At 36.3% G+C, this 18609-nt stretch overlaps 1 protein-coding gene across 3 annotated transcripts in view; it reads left to right on the forward strand.

Annotated features, from left to right (window-relative positions):
- Positions 1 to 18609, forward strand: part of LOC150091173 (phosphatidylinositol 5-phosphate 4-kinase type-2 alpha-like) — a 327817-nt gene that overhangs the window by 142953 nt on the left and 166255 nt on the right. The window lies entirely within an intron of this gene.

An 18609-nucleotide genomic window follows, 5' to 3' on the forward strand; every position in this document is an offset into this window, starting at 1 on the left:
AAAGTATAAGTGGAAGACTAGGTTATTGTTATATTTCATTTAAGTAAGGGTAATCCTGTTTGTCTGCAATTGCACCCTATAATTTTAATGAAACTTTTTTAATATTTGTACGTAGTGTTTCAAATGACTTTGAACAGACAATAACTCCAAAGCTGCTCATTTTATTAGCATTAGCAGAGGCATTTGATGCAAGAAAGCAAGCTAATGCAGCATCAGCCAAAAAAAAAAAAAAAAAAAGTAACATAAATAAATAAAAATAACCACTTCCACTTCACCCCTCTGTTCGTTCGAAATACCTGGCCAGCTGAGCCTTAAACTTATTTAGGCTATCAACTTCCACGACAAGGGATGGAAGTCTGTTCCACCTACCAACCACCCGCTGGCTAAAGGCAAATTTCCGCACATCTATCCTACATCTGTCTTTCCACAGTTTGAATTTATGCCCTCTCAGGTGATTATTCTGAGCAAGAGGAAGAATCCCATCAGCATTGAGCATGCTCAAACCATTCAAGGCTTTGTACACCTCTATCAGATCACCTTGCTGGTGCCTAGTTTCCAGACACTGTAATTCGCAAAACTTAAGCCTTTCTTCGTAAGAGGGCGAAGGTAAAGAAAGCCTGCACGAGAACGACGAGAAACGTCGGATAACTTACGCGGAAAATTAGTTTGCCGATACGGCACTCTAGCGCTGCTCACTCGGTAAACAGACAGTAGGTGTTAACGGTCTGGAGCAAAGTCGAGAACGATATACTGATTGACAGGTAGGCGTGGCAAACGACGTGCTGATTGGTGCGCGAACACAACACACGACAACATCGGTTTAGTATCACTGTAGCAGCACTAATGGTAACTTGTCCTAATCGTGCATGCCCTAACATTTACTGTAACGGTGAAAAAAGATCAGGTTACCTCGACTTGAATCCCATGGGAGCTTGAACCCCTCCCGAAGTGGAGGGGGTAACCTAACCTTTTTTCTTTAGAATCAGTCATATTTAGAAATACATTCATAAAAAAATAAATTTTTTTATGACCGTATTTTTATTTTCTTGTTCAATAATATGCCCTAATGGTGAAAATAGGTCAGGTTACCTCCACTTGAATCCCATGGGAGCTTGAACCTCTCCCGAAATGGAGGGGGTAACCTAACCTTTTTTCTTTAGAATCATGAGTGGACTAGCACATAAATTGTTTATTAATAAAATATTAATTTTTTTTTATTAATGTACTTTTATTTTTAAAGACACTCATGCGGATACACACGTATCATAACGTCAATCAGCACCTTAATAGCTATTCAGTATACTGTATATATAAAGAATCTTTCTTTCTTTTTCTATTATTTCCCAACCTAACGTTTAAGTTTAGGTCGCGAAATACAAGGAAACCTTCTCTTTTATTTCCTAACCTATCATTTAAGCTCAGGTTATGAAATACAACGAAAAACAAAGAAACCTTTTCCTTTTTTCGTAACCAAACCTAACCTAACGTAACCTAACCAAACTACACAGTAGCTTGTCGTCTGTCGCGCCCACCACCAATCATTTCATTGTTTGCCACGCCTACCTGTCAATCAGTATATCGTTCTCGACTTTGCTCCAGTCCGATAACACCTACCGTCTGTTTACCGAGTGAGCAGCGCTAGAGTGCCGTATCGGCAAACTAATTTACCGCGTAAGTTATCCGACGTTTGTCGTCGTTCTCGTGCAGGCTTTCTTTACCCAAGCCCGTAAGAGCACTCCCTTTGTCCCATTCACCAATCTAGTTGCCCTTCTCTGTACTCGTTCCAGCAGCTCTACATCCTTCTTGAAATGAGGCTTCCAGGCCTGTATACAGTACTCTAGGTGTGGCCTGACCATTGCCTTATAGAAGGGAATAATCACCTCCTTATCCCTGCTAGAAAAATTCCTATATATCATTGACAATACACCATGAGCTACTCTTGCAGCCCGTCTGCACTGCTCAGAGAACTTCATATCTGCCTGCACAACCACCCCCAGGTCTCTTTCACTCTCTACCACTGTCAGTGTAGTACCACACAGTTGATACGTTGCTCTGGGGTTGCTGTTTCCCATATGTAGTACTTTACATTTGTCAATGTTAAACTTCATTTGCCACCTCGAAGCCCATCTGCTCAACCTTTCCAAATCCTGTTGCAGCAGCATAGTGTCAGTAGTGTCCTTGACAACCCTGCCAACCTTCGTATCATCTGCAAACTTGGACATTAAGCCTGATATACCATCATCAATATCATTTATAAATACAGAAAACAATAAAGGACCCAACACTGAACCCTGAGGGACTCCACTAATAACATTAGTCCACGATGAGCAGTGTCCATTGATTACCACTCTGTCTTCTCCCCCTCAACTACCCCTTTATCCATAGCAGCAATTTGCCTCCAATGCCACACTGCTCCAATTTATGCAGCAGTCTTCCATGTGCAACAGTATCAAAAGCCTTTCTAAGATCCAAGTATATAATATCAAAGTTATTCCCTGCATCCAGTTCTTTTGTGACTGCATCATAGTATCCAATCAAATTGGTCAGGCAAGACTTACCCCTAACAAAACCATGCGTGTCCTAGCTATAACTGAATTCTTGTCTAGATGATCCTGCAGTGCTTCTTTAACCAGTGCCTCATTAATTTTCCGGGAACAGAAGTTAAACTCACAGGTCTATAATTACTTGTGTCAGCCTTTGATCCCCCTTTGTGAATTGGGGTCACATTTGCACATCTCCAGTCCATGGGTACCTCCCCTGAGTCCAAGGAAAGCTCTCATAATTATGGCTAAGGGTTTGCTTACTTCCTTTGCTGCCTCCTTTAATATAACTGGATAGATCCCATCCACCCCAGGTGCCTTTCTTGTGTTTATCTTCAACAATTTCTCCTCCACTTTGTTCTCAGTTATTACAAGATTCTCTACCTTACTGCTAGAGTTGAATACACCTCTGGCATTCCCCTCGCTGAATAACTCCTCATGTGTGAATGTCGATGCAAAATATTCATTTAGTTTGTTAGCTACCTGAGCAGGGTCATCAACAGTTGACCCATCGATCTCAAGTGGACCAATCTGATTCATCCCCTTCCTTCTAGAGTTTACATAAGTAAAGAACTCTTTGCTGTTTTTCTTCGCATCCCTTGCCAAGGATCTCTCGTAATCTGCCTTCGCCTGCCTAACCTCCTTTGTAACTTGGTTACAGATCAACTTGTATCTATCATAGGCGTCTGTGTCACGTGGGAATTTGTATGTATCCCATGCATTTTTCTTCTCTGCCATATGCCTTATTAGTTCATCTGAAGGGTTTGCTAATGTAGAAAACAATCATCCAATAAATCCACAAAAAGCCTTGCTACTGTGTGAGTGACCAGCCCCCAAATTCCAGTCAATATCTGGGAAATTAAAATCCCCCATTATAAGACTCTCTGATTTACTGGCCCACTGTATTTCTCCGAACAGTTTCTTATTATACTCATCAGAGTCATTAGGCCTATAGCACACTCCTACTCTCAATTTTGATCTCCCAATGCTTATGTCACACCAAACTGACTCGACACTGCACTGTCCAGCGATGTCAACTGGCTTCACTTCCTTGGATTTTATGTGTTTTTTAACTAATAGCATAACCCCTCCTCCCTTCCTATCCTGTCTATCCTTTCTGTAGACATTGTGCTCCCCAAATTCCAGTTCTGCATTCCTTATATCTGTGTCACACCATGTCTCTGAAATCCCCACAATATCTGCCTTTGATGTTTTGAGCAATACCTCAAATTCATCAAATTTATTTACTAAACTCCTAGCATTGGTGTACACACAAGTATACATATTCTTTTTCTTAGCTACCCTAACACAACCCATGTGTTTACTTGTACCCCAATGATTCCCAGCAGTCTCTGAAATATCCTGCATCTTATTTTCCAGGCTGCGGCTCATTCCAATAGAAGCAGTGCAAGAATCACTTTCACCTCTGCCAGTGGCTACTGTTAATCTATTAGTCCTTGTATCCCCCCAATCTAGCAGTTTTCCGACCCACCTAACACTGCCTCAATAGCATCAGCAAACATTCTTGCATCCTTTCTATTTAAGTGTATCCCATCCCTGTAGAAGCAATCTCTCCTGTTAACAAGTACAGACCAGGCTGAAAAAAATTCTACCCCTTGAGCCCTGCACAATCTTTCCAGGGCCGAATTGATTGACAGGGCTCTCATCATATACTCCCTCCTATCGTGTCTGGGCAGAATTGCAGACACTTTCAATTTCATCCCTAATTCACGGCTTTTTTTCATCAATGACCTGTACTTGTCAAGTAATTCCGCCGGTCTCATGCTCTTAATATCATTAGTGCCAACGTGTACAACTATATCACCTTTTGTGCCCTTAAAAGATGATATCCGCTCTACAATGTCATCAACTTTTGCCCCTGGCAGACATACCCTGGTCCTGTTCCACCTATCCTTTTTACAAAGCATGTTTCCCTGACCATAGAGTCACCAACAACTACTAGTTCCTTTGGGACCAGCGCATTCTGCCTTGGGGGTTGCCGCTGTGTTGCGCGATGAGCAAGTGCAAGCTCTGGCATTGGTGTGGGCAGCTGAGAGCTTGATGGGCCCCTCACTTGTAATCCTTCGAGGGCATCCATCCTGTCCTTCAAGCTCTCATATAGGCCCATAACAACGCTGAGTTGTCGCCTTATCTCCTTACACTCCTTGCATCGCACACATACAAAGACATCCCCCATGGCAGTATCATGTCCCATACTTGACTGCTCCGCAAACATCAAGCAAATAGTGCATCTTAAAAGGCTGTGATTCAGAAGACAACTGCCCCCCTCAGTTCTCCCCTGGGCCACAGCATTCCCATTAGCTTGAGCCTTTTGCTTTGCTGCTCTGGTTTTAGTTATGATTTAGATTTACTTTCAATAAAATTTCAATTTCTGTACAAAATTAAATCCTAAACTTGTATCCAAACACAGTTATAACGCTATATTTATGTTTCAGCAATGAGTGTTATCTACGAAATATTTGTTTCAGTAACGAGTGTTATCTACGAAATATTTGTTTCAGTAACGAGTGTTATCTACGAAATCCCTTTATATAACTTTCATATCAAGTTATGTATTAATTATTTGTTTTTACTAATTATTTATGTTACGTAACCTAAGTGGTTATATGTAAAGTTAAAAGTACAATTTAATTGCCAATGAAGTTCGACAAGATTAATAGATTTTACTGATTAATTTTCCCGTAACAATGGCGGATATTTACGAACGGTAAACACGTGTATTTGATACCCTTTCCGATACTAAGTAATACCTTCAAAATCTCTATCTAAGTTACTTTAAACTTAAGTACCGTAATAGGAATATAAGCTACTCTAGAAAATAAGTTAATATGTCAATTTAAACTAATAAAGCAGAAAATAAATCAGAAAAAACTTCTCTGTTCGAAGAGCAGCAGAAAGGCACGTCCACACCGGCAATCTCGTCCTCAGAACTCCATAAAGGAGATGGATCATCACTGAGTGATCTGATCAAAACTTTGACTCAGTCTGCATTAAAAAAAATTTATCAGAAGTGAATGAGAATGAAATGCGATAAGGTGATTGGGCATCATAGCCTATTGTCAGATTAAACAATGGGTTATTATGTACACTTTGAACCAGTCTAACAAACAATAAAACAATGAAATTGCTTTATTGATGGTAAAGAATAACCCATAAACACTCCATGGATACAGATCACACCAGAAAATAGCACACTAGATAGCTAGTCTAAATTGAAACAGACATTTTTCTACATACAATAAACTCATAACATTTTTTAAAAAAAATCCAACATTAATAAATAATTTTAATGGGATGCTTCCTGTCTCATACATTATAGTATTTTGGAGATAAATTTTCTATTAATACTCCAGTATGCCACATAGGTCAGAAGGTTTTACAAAGATAGCAAGAAGATATTACTTTATTTTATAGTAATTTGGGGATTCAAGCATTATTCCATAATTCAATATAATTGCTAAATGGTTTTGAAAATTTGGATGAAACATATCTGAAAGACAACCTGTGAAAACAGACAAATTATGTCGATCCTAATAGATAAGATGTGCTATGTTTTTCCAGTGTATCTATATTTAAAAGAATATTTTGGAAAACTGCTTTTTCACGTGGACAGTTTTTGCTTTCAAGGTGTGGCCAACTGCTATTGCACTATACTACAACAAAGTGATTGACAAGTGTCTCAAAGACCACGCCTATGCACATCACTCTTAAATTAAGCTGCATATACCACAGTGATGACTCATTACCTTATAGCGTTTAGTAGCATTATGATGTCACACAATGTTGACAGTTCGGCCATTAATTGTGGGATTTAATTTTAGAATTCTAATGGCAATGATTAAGTTTTTTTCAAAAGTTTCTTCAGCTATTAGCAATGGTTGTTAATAATGGCAGTAATAGAAAAGAGAAAGGTCGTATCAGAAAGGCTGAGAAGAAAAAAAGTATTGAAGAGTGTGAAGCAGCACTTAAAAATCCTGATATCGAAGAAAACAAAGAGATTATAATAAGTTAAAGGCTTCACAATTAAGAAAGGAAAGATACAAAAAAGAGCGAAAAAAATGAATTGCAAATTGTTGATAACTCTACTGAAACTCCAATTGTTGATAATAAAAAATGATAAAGTGGTAAAAGACAGAAATGATCAAATGGAGATTCCTGAAAATATTCACAGTTCAGGAAATTTAATGTGACATTTTTGGAAGTATCAAAAAATTTTATCTGAAATTAAGATTCCAGGAGAATTGAAACACTATTCTCTGGAGCCTTCAGGTTTACCTTTGCATAAACTACTTTTAAGGGTAAATACAATTGTTATGGTTTTAAGAAACTTATGTATAAAAAATAGAATTTGCAATGGTACAAGACTATAGTGGAAATAAGGAAGAAATGTTTGGTTTGCAAACATATCACAGGTGACAAAGCTGGATCGAAAGCATATATTCCACTGATTCATATGTATTCAAACAAAGGGGAATATAACTTCATTTTTCAATGAACACAGTTTCTTGTGAAATTTGCTTTTAGTATGTGACAATACTAAGGGTTGGTGTTCATTTAACATCAACATGTTTTTCACATGGACAATTGTACGTTGCATTAAGTAGTAGAGAGAAGGCAGCTAACAATCTTTGTATTAAAGGAAAACAAATCAAAAAACAATAAAAAACAAAAATTGGATAAGAAATGTTGTTTATAATAAAATATATAAATGGTTTTGTTATTAATTTGTTTTTAGATAATAAAATAATATAATATAATTTTTGTACAACTTTTGATTATTAGAAGTGGGTGTGAGGGATTCCCCCACAAAAAAAAATTAAAATATAAAAATATATAATTGGGGTTCGTGTGACACAAGTCAGAGGGGAGTGAAGCGACCTTCTGACTTGTATCTACAAAATAATCAGTGTTCAATTATAGAAAAAAAAAAAAAATGTAATATTTATTTTATTTATTTCTGTGAGAACTCATGATCTCTAGCAGCCCATTTAAAATGATTCTAGATAAAGTGGTGTAGTAGGCCATTCTACATAGCCTTTCCATCCAGTCCATCACTGAGGGTAGATTTCAGGTAACCACTCAATTTAGCAATGATGGAGTGCCCCATCATGTCGGAGTCAAATTGTTCAAAGTACCACAAATGGCATGCCATCTATCCTAACAATAATAAGGATGCTGGGTGCCAAGAGTTTTCATGTCCTAGAAACTTCATGTACTATTTAAAAATGTTATTCAGAGTTCCATTCTTGTTTAGTTTTAAAAGCTTCTCTTCCATTTGCATTAATAAATTAAAAGTATTTTTTGTCTTGTGAACTGTAAGCATGTTCCAGGAAGGAAGCCCGTATTTCTTCTCTCTCTCTCTCTCTCTCTCTCCCTCCCCCCCCTCTCTCTTTTATTAACATACTTTCACACTGCTTGGTCATTCTAGTGTCCCTGCCTCCCTATGGCTGATTTGATAGTCTAGAGATTACCAAAGGAAGGAACATCTCCCTTGTCAAGGGCATTGGAGCAAATGTGTACAGTGTCATACCCCCCACACACACAAATAAAACAGCAAGTTATATCACTGTATCTCATTATGCTTTCTGTGGGAAAAAAAACCATAAGAAGAAATTGCATGAAACTCCAAGCTGGCAGAAAATTTACTGAAAACAACAAATATAACCCCCCCCCCCCACACACACACACACAACTCTCAACATGTCACATGGGGTGAACTATTAATGGGATTTTGTAAACATCACAGGACACAGTATTACCAATGACCTTGAAAGAACAGGAAGTCAGTGTTGTGGAATGCTTTAGTACAGAGGTAAGGAATTATCATCTAAACACCACAACAGCCATTAAGCCAGATATTTAAACTGTTGTATGAGAACATGCATACCTAAACCAATAAGACGTTATAAATGTGAGGGATACAAATAGCCACAAGGAGCTCTCTAAGGATAATCTGTTATGTGTGGCTTAAAAGAGCATGAAAGTGAAGAATGCACACCTTCGCACCCATTTGTCCTAATTGTAAGGAGACCAACCAGCTTTCTCCTGAGTTTGAAATCTGGAAGAAAACATGAAATACAAATCCATACATGATACAGCTTATCAAGAAGCCAAGATATAGTGCAACCAGCAAATGCCAGGCAAGCTGTCTTTACTCTATTTATGTGCAAAATCTGTTATAAGCAAAAATATCAATTTCACCAAAAGAATTCTTTTGACTTTAGGAATTTAATTTTATCACCACCACAACCATAAGAACAAGAAACTAATAAACCTATTACAACCCCCTTTCAAAATCAAAAGGTAGAGAGATATGCATAACAGCAAAACTCGAAGTAAAAGATCAAGTGGAAGTTAGCAGTAGATGATTCAATAAAAATTTTAGCTGAAGAGGAAATGGACCACTGGAAAATGGTACAGTATTTCCATGAGAGAGAGAGAGAGTGAGAGTGAGTGTGTGTGAGAAACATAAAAATGAAAAAAGAAAACCGCTTATTGGAAATAAACTGACAATAGAAATAAGTTTTGAGTAATGGACACAATTTATAAATATAATTGCTGAATTTTACACTATCATTTTCTTGAAATTAGTTATGCTCAAGCCGAAGGACAACCCATCAGGAATTGTTATGTAAGTAAATTCTTGTATTTCTTCTCAACCAGTACATGCAAACAGCGTCCTAGATGCAACAGCAGTCTATATCACTTTGATGATATATAGCATCTACCTACTAAACCAAGAGGTAAAGAATGATTATCTTGACAAATTCTTTGCATAGCTACCCTATTCTGCTTGGGGACTTGAATAGGAATAATCCAATTTGGGCAGTCCTAACGTGAACATAAGGGGGAAAGATTATTGAAAAATATTTAGATGAGGACAACCTAACACTGTTAAATAACTGATCGCATACATGTCCATGCTCCAATTAATACCAGCACATCAGTCAACCTCTTAATATGCTCCTTAGCACCACTTCCAATTTTTACATGAAAGCCGCTAAGACCCTTTAGCCTAGTAGTCGTTGTGCCCAAAATTGTAGCAAACAGTCATGTGGCATGTGACTGGTACACACCATTTTTTTAAAATTTTTTTTTATTTATGTATAAAGTGTTTAATTTTTTTTTAAACCTGGCGTGTTGGATTACATTAATCTGTGTTTGAGGAATAACTTGAAATCAAAAAAAATATATATTTTTACATGTTATTTTTGATTAACACGTTTGCTGCCTCTACTCATATATCCATAAAATGTAATGCAGTTGTGCATTACACTACTAGGAGTGATGTGCTGTAATGCATATGAGCAGTCATTCTTAAGCAGCCAATGCCATAAATATAGACACATGAAATTAACAGCTATTCAGTACTGGCACACAGATCAAATGCTTTGCAGTAAGGCTTGGCTTTTGTTTATAAACCCTTCACACAGTTTTACTTGTTCTTTGCTTGAATACTTTTGATGTAAGTTTATACAGGGTATCTCAAAAATATTGGTACAAACGTTTAGGGGAGGTAGGTAACATCTAAAGGAATGTGAATCGCATAGGAAAACCCATAACTCGAAACATCACAGGAAAGTAGTAGCAGAGGCACAAGAAGCAGAAATGACACAAGAGTGTAATTAATGGAAATAGCCACAAGGGCAATAGGGCAGGTTTGACATAATATTAACAATGGAGTACGAGATGGATGCATTTCATGATGTTACAACAGCTGCTCGAAGATTCCACCATGAGACTCGATGCATGCGTGACACCGACACAGCATGGATTGGCGGACACGGTCGAACACACCTGGAGTTTCTTTGACAGTAGCAGCAGCACAGACAAGTCTCGTCACGAGATCCATTTCTGTCTCCACAGGCGATTCATACACGATAGATTTGAGGCCCCACCCACAGGAAGAAATCAAGGCTCGATAAATCAGGTGAGCGTGGGGGGCCAGGCAACAGGTCCACCACAGCCATTCCATTGACGCTGAAAACGCCTGTTCAAATGGTCACGAACACACCTTCCATGATGGGCAGGCGCCCCGTCATGTTGAAACCAAATGTTGTGTCTCACATTTGCTGGAACATCGTCAAGTAACCCTGGGAGAGCTTGTTCGAGAAAGATCAGATATTTAGCGGAGTTCATGCAGGATAGTAACAGGTATGGGCCGACTAAGCTGTCACCGACCATACCTGCCCACACATTTATTACGAAGCGATGTTGTGCCGCATGGGGGCGCACACCGTGTAGGCCCTCTGCTAATCCATACACTAGGTGCATGTCTGCCAGCTGACAGTTCGTATATCAATGCATACTCTTCGTGCGGCGACTACTGCTTGAATGAGTAAACCCAAAATTTTCCCCTCTCTCGAACTGATGAACAGTGCCGTGTACCAACTTACAGTGACGTTTCCGGTTATGGGTTCCTATGCGATTCACATTCCTTTAGATGTTACCTACCTCCCCTAAACGTTTGTACCAATACTTTTGAGACACCCTGTATATATATATATATATATATATATACGTTTACTATAGTTCGATTTTCTTAAGTACTGATGTTTTATACATATAGGTATTGGCATTAATACAATACTGGTCTTTAAGTTAGCCTTGTCTCGGTTATCTTAAATTCACATGGCCTATACATTTAGGATTTAGAAACTTATTGCGTATTGCTAAAGAAATTTTCATGATAATTACTGATGAAAATTTTTTTATGTATCTGTAGCAATAGGTAATCATCAATACTATTTTATAACTATATAATAATATTTATACAATTTATACATTTTTGCTTTACATCACGTGGCCGTCAATCCCCTACTTCATCGGGGGCTTTGAGTGGATTAACAGCCCATTCGATGTAATGCTTTTATACTTACCCGTTTCTGTTTGTATCTATCACAGCTTTGCTATTTTATATAATTCTGGATACTAAGGACTTATGTTTATATTAATTTTCTTAATTATTGTTAGCTAAACTAGTATTAATTATGAATTAGTTAATTTTTTTTTTTTTTTTTTTTTTATACAATCTCTTCAGCAACTGTGATAGAATACACAAAGCCCAACGGGTAAGCATTTTATATTGTTATACTACAACTACTTACTTAAATGTGGTCAGGTGGAGGTCGTGGAGTCGAAAAGGGAATTTCCCGCTTTTAATTTGGTTTTATGTATGGTAATTTTTATGGCGCAGTCGCATTAGCATTTCACTGTGTGCTGATGTCGCATTGGCCGAAGTCCCCGATTTTCAAGCCAATGCCTATTATGGTGGTTTGTTGTTGGTTCGATGAAATTCTGTTAAATTTCTGTAGTTTTGTGTTAACTTGTGGTTAAAATTCCTGTATTTACATTAATTTTTACATTTATTTTATGCCTTACCTATAAAAGCATTATATAGGTATAAAAGCATTACATCGAATGGGCTGTTAATCCACTCAAAGCCCCCGATGAAGTAGGGGATTGACGGCCACGTGATGTAAAGCAAAAATGTATAAATTGTATAAATATTATTATATAGTTATAAAATAGTATTGATGATTACCTATTGCTACAGATACATAAAAAAATTTTCATCAGTAATTATCATGAAAATTTCTTTAGCAATACGCAATAAGTTTCTAAATCCTAAATGTATAGGCCATGTGAATTTAAGATAACCGAGACAAGGCTAACTTAAAGACCAGTATTGTATTAATGCCAATACCTATATGTATAAAACACCAGTACTTAAGAAAATCGAACTATAGTAAACGTATATACACTGGCACGTATAATGTTCAATTGGCCAACATGGCAATAACAATGGCATTAACGATGCACAAAAGACAGATTAAGAAACAATAGAATGATAATACAAAAGAAATATAATACAAAAGAATAATAATAAGTACTCTGTTCGTACCCAAGCATTGCAAAAACGGCTACTGGGACAACAGAAAAAGGTATAAAGAAATTAAATAAAACTACTATATTAAAAAATTAAAAATAAAATACTAAATGAAACAGCATAAAAAATTCCTACATATAGGTATTACGGAACATACATAAAGGGCCTTAAATTAATTACAAAATGCACAATAAATAACAACATGGACGCTAAAACAAATAAGAATAACATGCTGTACGGGTATCACAGCATAAAAGGCACCCCGGGACCGAAAATGACCACGCGGGACCCGTCTCTTCATAACAATGGTCACTTAGCATACAATGCCGCCACACCACTAGGGAGAAAAGAAGCAAATAACCTAAAACGTCTAAACAATGAAAATATCGGGCTACACACACAACAAATAAAACAACTCAAATTCAAAAAATGCAACAGCAAACTCTGTAAAACCTGTCCCTACATGCACAACATACACCATCAAAATTCTAAAGAAGTGCCAACATTCTGTCACACCAAAAATGTAATCTACCTAATTACATGCAGGTTATGTGGGATACAAGTACAATACATTGGACAAACAAGTACAGAACTCCACCTTCGGATGAACCTTCACAGATCACAAATAAACAGATATGATGAAAACGCTGCAACAGATATCCAACAAAACAGGACAGACAAATACAATAACGAAATCGAATACAGACATTTCAAAATGCATGACTTCGCCAACATATCCATTGCCATTCTAAACATTATTGATAACAACACACAAAGAGGAATCATGGAAGATATGTACATTCTATTATATAAATCCCTATATCCTTATGGATTAAACAATCGATTCAACGGAAGGAACTTCGCATTCACCAGCCCAGAAATATGTACTTACAACATTTTCCAGATCAGCAAAAACTGGCAATATAATGGGATTAAAAACGGAAAATTACAGGAATACAATAAAAGCAACAGCAAAATACCAATAAATATCAATGATTTCGAAAAACTCTTAACAGAATGGGATACAGACCCCATAAACACCAAAAATATACACAACACACTATTCTCTATTAAAATAAGCAAACTTAGAGCACTTAGCAAAATATACCAAAGGCAAAAAACTCAGAACATACACCTCAACAATATACTTGAAGACATATTTAAATTCAGAATAGGCATAAATTTTAACGTACACACTAAAAAAGAGTACTGCATAATAAAATACCAAAACCGTTTATACGACACAGTTAATATCGGTAATATCATTAATAATAACAAAAGTTACCTACCTATCAAAAACACACAAATAAAAATTAGATACAGATACACCAAACCCATAGGACTAACCATCTGCAATTACAGAAACACCATTAATAAAATGAATGAAGAAGAACAACCATGTCACTGCCAGGAAAGTAGATATAAAAATTTCATCAATACACATTACAATCATATAGTAACAGGAGACCTCAATATCATCGAAGACAAAACACTAAGAGAAACAATGAAAAAGGGTACAAAATTCAGACCCAACACCCCAATTAGGTTGGATTATATAAAAAAATCAATATACACAGATCTGTTACAATTTGCATTCAAAGCAGCACACAAAAACAATGAACCCATAGAATCATTCCAATGTTGGATAAACGCCAATACGGAAAACATATTAGAATGCTTCAGGGAAAACATAACACTACAAAAACATAATAAAAATAACAAACACTTAAATTTAAAAACCATCAACAATAAAATTAAAGAAATACAAAACAAATTCGTTATCACTAGAACCGACAAAGCAAACAATAATTTCAGTATCATTTGCAATAAATTCTATATAGAAGCCATTAAAGAAGAATTGCATGACAATGAAACATACAAGTACATAGACGCCAATCCAAACAGCATCAGCAAAAAAATTTTGGCCATGCATAAAAAACTAAAAATTAAAATAGACAGGATGCAATACCTATATCTACTGGATTCCAAAATATCACAAGATACCTACGGGAAAAAGATTCATCACTTCAGGCAAAAATAGCTACATCAAGTATACTAGTAAGATTATGGAAGACATTAAAAAGCATCACCAAAGAAATCGAAAACACCAGAATTATCACCAACAACAAAGAATATTTGGACGACCTAAAAAAACAAAACAATCATATAAAAAGTATAAACACATATGACTTCAAAAACCTCTTCACAAGTATAGCACACGACAACCTAATAGAAGTACTACAGATATACTACCAAAAACATCAAAACATACTGCAATGCAAAAAACAATACTGGAATGACCTCACAAAAATCAGTGTTAAAGGCAATTACATTCTAATGGGGGGCAGAACATATATACAAAGCAGGGGGATAGCTATGGGCTCCAGCAGTTCATGTGCCATGGCTAACCTCTACCTGCACTATTATGAAAGTAACATTACCAACAAAATAAAATTCTACAGATACATAGATGATGTACTCGTGATCAACCATGACAACTTTATAAACATAGCAAAGAACACTTACCCAACAGACCTAAAAATTGAATGCACAAATTCAGATAATAACCAAAAAGCTGTCTACCTATACAGCGAAATTGCCATCAACACAGACAAAATATGTACACAACACTATGACAAAAGAGACCATTTTAATTTCGAAACAATAAAACTTACACACTGGGATAGTAATATAGCTAAACATATACACGGGAATACCATAAGAAACCAAACAAACAGACTATTAAAAATATGCAGCAATATAAATAGCGGAAAGATAGCAATACAAAAACTCATCAGAACACTGGATATAAATAAAATTCCCAAACAATACAGTAGATATCATATAAAAACTGCCATATACGCTAATATCAGAAAACACCACCCCAATGTAGACCCGCATACTTTCATCAAAAACCATCTAAAAATAAAATAGTAATTACTCAAAAGAGTATCCCCAAGATTATAAGGTTTATTGCACTCAGACGAGGCTCGTCGCCTGACTGCACTACAACCTTTGCCAAAATTGAACCCCCCCAACAAAAACCCCCCCATAGTAAGAGGCTGTATATATGTATATAGCTTTGCCTCTGGACATACACGTGCTGTTACGCCTTGGAAAAGTGGTACCGGCACAGTCCGAGGTAAGGCATAAAATAAATGTAAAAATTAATGTAAATACAGGAATTTTAACCACAAGTTAACACAAAACTACAGAAATTTAACAGAATTTCATCGAACCAACAACAAACCATCATAATAGGCATTGGCTTGAAAATCGGGGACTTCGGCCAATGCGACATCAGCACACAGTGAAATGCTAATGCGACTGCGCCATAAAAATTACCATACATAAAACCAAATTAAAAGCGGGAAATTCCCTTTTCGACTCCACGACCTCCACCGGACCACATTTAAGTAAGTAGTTGTAGTATAACAATATAAAATGCTTACCCGTTGGGCTTTGTGTATTCTATCACAGTTGCTGAAGAGATTGTATAAAAAAAAAAAAAAAAAAAAAAAAATTAACTAATTCATAATTAATACTAGTTTAGCTAACAATAATTAAGAAAATTAATATAAACATAAGTCCTTAGTATCCAGAATTATATAAAATAGCAAAGCTGTGATAGATACAAACAGAAACGGGTAAGTATAAAAGCATTACATCGAATGGGCTGTTAATCCACTCAAAGCCCCCGATGAAGTAGGGGATTGACGGCCACGTGATGTAAAGCAAAAATGTATAAAAAAAAAAATTTATAAATTGTATAAATATTATTATATAGTTATAAAATAGTATTGATGATTACCTATTGCTACAGATACATAAAAAAATTTTCATCAGTAATTATCATGAAAATTTCTTTAGCAATACGCAATAAGTTTCTAAATCCTAAATGTATAGGCCATGTGAATTTAAGATAACCGAGACAAGGCTAACTTAAAGACCAGTATTGTATTAATGCCAATACCTATATGTATAAAACACCAGTACTTAAGAAAATCGAACTATAGTAAACGTATATACACTGGCACGTATAATGTTCAATTGGCCAACATGGCAATAACAATGGCATTAACGATGCACAAAAGACAGATTAAGAAACAATAGAATGATAATACAAAAGAAATATAATACAAAAGAATAATATATATATATATATGAATAAACTTTTTATAAAATTTTAAGATTTATTCTGATTTACAGATCAGCACAAAAGTAAGCATTCACTTTTAGCAATAAATTCCAGACTTTTAATTTTCTACTATTATGTATGCATTTTCATACATAATTTTTCCTCCCTGGTATTCTTAAAATTAGCATTAGTAAAGACATATGATGCAAGAAAGCAAGCTTATACAGCATAAGACAAAAAAAAAAAAAAAAAACTCCATTTCACCCATCTATTTGCTCCAAAAGTTTGTCCAGTTTTTCCTTGAATTTATTTAAGCTATCAGCTTCCACAATGACTGATAGGAGTTTGAGCAATTAGCTTTTAGCCAGTGGGCTAAAAGCTAATTTTCACTCGTCTGTTCTACAACTGTCTTTCCTCAATTTGAATTTATGCCTCCTCAGGTTTGTATTCTGAGAAAGAGGAAGAATCCCATCAGCATTAAGCCTGCTCAAACCATTCAAGGCCTTATACATCTCAATCAAAGTATTCAAAGTATTTTATTATTTTTTTTTTTGGCATCTCAATCACATCACCTTGCAGGTGCCTAGTGTCGAGACAATGCAATTTGCAGAACTTAACCTTTCTTGGTAGGAGCAACCATTTGTTACCCTCGCCAATCTTGTTGCACTTCTCTGTACTCATTCTAGCGATGCTACATCTTTCCTAAAATGAAGCCTCCAAACCTGTACTCAGTACTCAAGGTTTGTCCTGACATTGCCTGATACAAGGGGATAATCACCTCTGTATCCCTGCTCTGGCAGCCTGTTTGCACTGCACAGAAAACTTCATATCTGACTGCACAGTTACCCCCATGTCTTTTTCATTCTCCACTATCCTGAGTGTAGTACCACACACAGTTGGTATGTTTCTCTGGGGGTTACTGCTCCCCATATGAGTACTTTACATTTGTGAAGGTTAAATTTCAGTGCCCTTTTCTCAGCCATTGCCCAACTTTGCTGGATCCTGTTGCAGTAGCTTACTATCATTAATAACCCTGCCAATCTTTGTATCATTTGCAAATTTGGCCATCAAGCCTGATATACCTTCATCTGTATTATTCATAAATATAGAAAACAACAGTTGGCCCAACACTGAACCCTGGGGAACTCCACTAATAACATTAGTCCACAATGAGCGCTGTCCATTGATTACCATTCTCGGTTTTCTCCCACTCAACCATCCTTTTGTCCATTGTAGCAACTTATCCTTAATGCCACAATGCTCCAATTTGTGCAATAGTATCAAAAGGATTTCCTGAAATCCAAGTATATGATATCAAAATTACTTTTTGCATCCAGTTTCTTTGTGACCACATCATAGTATCCAGTAAAATTGGTGAGACAAGACTTCCCCTTAACAAATGCATGATGTGTTTGAATTATTAATGCCATCTTGTCTGGATGATCCTGCAGTGCTTTTTTAAACCAGTCACTCCATTATTTTCCCTGAAAATGAAGTTGAACTAACAGGTCTGTAATTACCGTATTTCCCCATGCATAAGACGCACCTTAATTTTGGGGCCCGAAATTTGAAAAAAAATGTATTACATAAAGTTATTGAACTCAAGTTTTATTCATCATAAAATTCATACAACTCATCACTGTCAAAACTCCCATCCATTAGCTTGTCCTCATCTGTGTCTGATGACGAATCACTGTCTTCATATATTGCCTCGTCCTCAGTTCCATCTATTGCATTTGAAATGCCACACTTCTTAAATGGCTTGATAACGATCTGTCTTGATATTATCCCAGGATCTTTTCACCCAGGTACAAACTTCTCCTATAGTTAGTTTCTTCACTCTTCCTGATGGTGTCAAATTGTCCCCAGAAGACTTCATCCATTGGTTCCATTCGTCTCTCATAACAGCTTTGAAGGGTTTGTTAATGCTGACATCATGGTTTGAGCTGGGATGTCAAGCCTCCAGGTATGACAGCAAGTTTTGTTTTTTGCTTTGCATTAATCTTCTTTGTATTTTTTAT

Source organism: Mastigoproctus giganteus, chromosome 1, assembly GCF_048544385.1.
Source record: "Mastigoproctus giganteus isolate SK-2022 chromosome 1, ASM4854438v1, whole genome shotgun sequence".
NCBI classification, from domain to species: Eukaryota; Metazoa; Arthropoda; class Arachnida; order Uropygi; family Thelyphonidae; genus Mastigoproctus; species Mastigoproctus giganteus.